The following is a 4,884-nucleotide window of genomic DNA, read 5'->3' as shown; positions in this document are numbered from 1 at the left end:
CAAGCAAGCATATATCAACAGCTCTCTGAAATAGGAGATTCGTATTTTCATTTGCCTGACGTAGATTATAATTTTTCACCAACGCATAGCACAGCCGAAGTTTAGCCACATTCGCAGATGCGAATATGATTCTCGTATAAGCCTGAATAGTCCTGAGGAAACTATTTCAAACTTAAATTGGCTCTTGCGGCTGGTGTCTAGCATCGCACATCTCCTGTCCTCTTTGTTACTCATTGCTGTGTTGCTTCATCGAAGCGAATTACTCCGCGAGGTCCCATGGTGTAATGGTTAGCACTCTGGACTTTGAATCCAGCGATCCGAGTTCAAATCTCGGTGGGACCTAATATTTTTTTCGAGTGCATTCGCCATCGGAGCCTTGCTGTGTATAGTGTATAACTCGAAAAAATCATTTCGCTAGTTAGTTACAGAAAAATCAATACTGTTTACTAACCGTACGAAATTCGCTTGCGGAAGGTTAAGAACTTTCCCTATACGGAAAAATGATTTAGAAAATAATTCTCCCTTGCCCACAAACAAAGAGAAGATACACGGGACATGAAATAAGGACTGCACTTAACTGATATGAGTTGTTTACGAGTCTATTTAGGTAAAACTAACATAGTAAGACTGCGCCTCATTCGAAGTACAAAATGGATTTTCTAAATCATATTTCCATATAGAGAAAGTGGTTAGAAAGTCCGGAAAAAAGAGAGAGGAGAGAGAGAGAATCTCGGCATAATCAGAATTTTTACTTACGAGCAGCATGTAATTCTGAGAATTAAAATATGCAAATAGCCTGGATTTAACAGAACGTAAGTGTGAATTTTTATGTTATGCCTTCATTTATTTGCTTCCTGTTTCTTTTTTTATCGTAATTTACGATAAAAGTACAATAAAATATGACGTCGTTTATCGTTTCGTGATTGTGTAACAGACAAATGAGCTATTGTGTCGGTTTTACTCGCTATGAAAGTAAAGTTAAATTTTTTACTTTGTGAAAAAATTTGAAAATTATTAGGGCTGCGTTCAGGCTCACATATTCAGATATATTCGGTAAATATTTATTTCTATGGATTCTTCTCCTAGATAGTAAAAGAAAAGTACTGCATCCAGTTACTGTAAACAGCTTTATTTAAAGCTACACGTTTCGATTTTCCGCCATCATCAGGCTTGTTACAGTCAGTACTTTCGCTGTTCTACGCACTTCGACATTTCGTCAAAGTCTTCTTGTTGGTAAACAGTTCCTTGTTTTGTGTTTGGTGTTTTTATCTGGAACCAAGGTATTTCAGTATTGATATAGCACTTCACTTTTTCTCGAAAGACACACTGAGTAATCCATAGGGTACCAATATGATAAATGTGAAAGCAGCTCTCTCTGTCTGTCACCTTTTCACGCCAGAACCACTGAATGGATTTTGATGAAATTTGGTATGGAGATAGCATGAACTCTTGGGAAGAACAAAGTCCACTTTTAAAAAATTAAATAAATAGGCAGAGGTGATAGTAGTCGATAGTAGTGAATCAAGGGAGCAAAAAGTTTGTTGGCAATGCATACTTTTGCAATACGTTGCGCAGGCGATAAGAGCTACGTCAAATTGAAAAGTACTAAATTGCAGACGCCAAAAAGATCTACTCAAAAGTCCACGAAGTCATATGCTTATGCTTGACGTTCATCCATAATTACCATTTTTGGCTTTTGGATTCGCTGCGTCAGGCGTCATGCTTACAGGTGGGGCATTTTTGTCTTTTGATTGCGACTGACGCAGCAAATGCGAAAGACAAAAAGGTGATTGTGAGGGCACCATGAAGATTGTGAGTGAACTCGCAGATTTTTTTGTAGACATTTTTGACATCTATACTTTATTATGAAATCCAATTATGTATCACATATTGACTAGGCAGCGTGTTACTGCCGGCAAACTCTTTACTTTATGTAGCAGATTACCTTACAAACTTTCGTCAAACATTTGTAGCGACAATTCTGATTAAACTAACCTTTAAATAAATACAAAATGAATTGCAATCGATGCATTCGTGTTGGAGCTGTTATGTCATAGACAGATAGACGTTAAACTTACAACATGGGACTTGGTGTGATGGAGCAGCAGAGGGATCGCGAGTTGTGCTTCTCCGGTATTTACTCGATACGCAAGCGAACGGCTAGCCGAATATACAAATAAATAGACACTGTTACTAATCGATGGAGTACCTTCGAAAATGCTTACAGGTTGCGCTGTCTACGTAGCAATGTACAGCTATGCTTTGAATTATTTGATCTGACTCAGGATCGGTTAAGCTCATTGAAATAATTTGTTTTCAAGAGAGATTCAAACTCCCGTAACCATTACTGAAATGCAACGTAATTTTATACAGGTATTAAAATTTTATTTGTTGCAAACAAAAATCTTCGACGGTATTTTTCTGCATATCAGATACAAAGGTTTTTCACGATAGTAGAATTTTTTGCTAAAGAGACATTTATGTATAATTTTGTTAGTCGGAAAAGCTTTCTTGAAGAAAAATTGGAAATTTGTGGTATGGTCTTATGGGACCAAACTGCTGAGGTCATCGGTCACTAAGCTTACACACTACTTAATCTACCTTAAGCTAACTTACGCTAAGGACAACACACACAGCCGGCCGGAGTGACCGAGCGGTTCTAGGCGCTACAGTCTGGAACCGCGCGACCGCTACGGTCGCAGGTCCAAATCCTGCCTCGGGCATGGATGTGTGTGACTTCCTTAGGTTTGTTAGGTTTAAAAGTTCTAAGTTCTAGGGGACTGATGACCTCAGAAGTTTAGTCCCATAGTGCTCAGAGCCATTTGAACCATTTTTGACAACACACACACCCATGCCCGAGGGAGGACTCCGACGGGGGGAGCCGCGCGGACCGTGACAAGGCGCCTATGACCGCTTGGCTACTCACGTTTTGTATAGAAACTTTACAAAGCACGAAGAAGGAATTGATTCAGTACAACGCAACACTAAATTTGTCTCACAAAGCCTATAAGGAGATGTTCGCCCTTTTGATTCTTGTGCCCCATTCACAAACAGAAAAAAGTGTATCCGCCCCTGTTTGTGGGGGGCTGATGCATATGTGTTCTTATTTGTTTGCGTGTGTGTGTGTGTGTGTATATCCGTGTGCACCTTCGGGCCTATAGAAATGACAAATTACTATGTAAATAATGACTTGTTAATAAGGCGAAACCAGTAATGATAGCAATTTTGTGACCTCAAGTTGTAGGCCTACGTGCACGTGCATTCACGTGTCGTATTAGTGTCGGAGAGTTGTTGTTTCTTCCCATCTTAGCTCTTTGCGACGAAGAGAACTGCGCTTGTCAGACAATAGTTAATGTACCAGAATTTTACAGTAGAGAAATAGAGTGTTTAGAATGAGCTCGATTGAAATAAGTGGTATATGGCAGGGATAGTCAGTGAGACGGCGTGTCTCGAGATACACTAGGACTTGTTGAAGTCACATAGGACTCAGAGCCTGTAAGCCAGTGTTTGTCAACCTAGTCCCCGTCGCCCACTGATGCACGTTAGAACTTTCATGTTGGGCGGTAGGCGGTAGGGGTTTCAAAAACATTTTCATTAGGTTTTCGTAAAATTTTGATCTAAAGCGTCTGGTAAGTGATAGTTATTGTGTGCTTTTTCCTGCTGCAACTGCTTTATAAATTTTATGAAGTTACTTCTGTACATTCTAAACCACCATTACTGTGGAACCGGTGGGCGGTAAGAAAATTTTAATATTAACAGAGATAGAAAAGTGGGCGACAGGTAAAAATGGTTGAGTACCCAGCTGTAGGTAGTAAGCAAGTAAGCACGCTTATGACGTCACGATTCCACTGCATTCCAGGAGCCTGAGGAAAACAGGCTGATGGTTTTTCGAAATTGGCTAATAGTCTGGGTCACTAAAGGAGGAAAGGCCTTCAAATTACAACGAGTAGCATGCACGTAATCTGGTAAGTCTGCAACACCAAAAAACACACCAGGGAAGTTTGAGGCGCCTTGTCACGGATTGCGCGACCTGACGTTCTAGTTCTCCCTAGGGCATCTGTGTGGGTGGGTGTGTGTGTACTGTATTTTGTTTGTGTCTTGTTCTTAGCATAAGTTAGATTAATTATGTGTGTAAGTCTAAGGATCGATGACCTCAGCAGTTTGGTCCCTTAGGAATTCACACACATTTGAACATTTTTTGAAAGTTTGGTTATTTAATTTGGGCTGTGCCAGTCGTTGGCCGTGAGACGAAGTGAACCGTATAGAATAGTAGTACCTTTAGTGCATTTTGATGACAACGAAAAGGATATTGCGGGCCTGAGAATGTCACATATGTCCCAGAAAAGAGAGAGTAATTTGTTATCTGCTCCCAGTGTATTACTTTTGAAAGCTTAGATACAACAGCCATGGTTCGCCATTTGAAGAACCATAAAATATTTCAAGGCAGTTAGCAAGTTAGTAGCGGTGTTTTATGGGTTACTTGAGCAGATATGACTAATATTGACAGTACATTAGTCAGATTTTAGTGTAATTTTTATATATGTTCGTTAGGGATAATAGTCATCGTACATGTAAGATGGGTCAGCTGTCATTAAAGTAGCCTTATGTAATTACTTCCTTACTTTCCTATCTCTGCTCTACATTCACTTACACTAAATGTAAAATGTATTCAGACATCGAGATGTTTCTGCTTTGGATATTGGTTAGAAGAATAAGAACGTGCGCTGCAGATCGTAGATGCTGTAATAGTTATTTTACATACCCGCACCATCACTACCAACGCCATATACTATTTCCACTCCGTGAAGAAAGGCAAAGGATAATTCATCACTGGAGTTGTGCAAGAAAAATTAATAATGTCGATGAATGCTGCGAGTCGGAGAA

At 39.7% G+C, this 4,884-nt stretch overlaps 1 non-coding gene across 1 annotated transcript; it reads left to right on the top strand.

The window, feature by feature from the left end:
• Nucleotides 1-270: 270 nt before the first annotated feature.
• Trnaq-uug lies at nt 271-342 on the top strand. The gene has a single exon. It is a non-coding gene; the product is annotated as a tRNA-Gln (tRNA).
• The last annotated feature ends 4,542 nt before the right edge of the window (nt 343-4,884 follow it).

This window comes from Schistocerca piceifrons, chromosome X (genome assembly GCF_021461385.2).
Source record: "Schistocerca piceifrons isolate TAMUIC-IGC-003096 chromosome X, iqSchPice1.1, whole genome shotgun sequence".
NCBI lineage: Eukaryota > Metazoa > Arthropoda > Insecta > Orthoptera > Acrididae > Schistocerca > Schistocerca piceifrons.
Note: the sequence above shows the minus strand (reverse complement) of the source record. Positions and strands in the feature narration are given on the sequence as shown.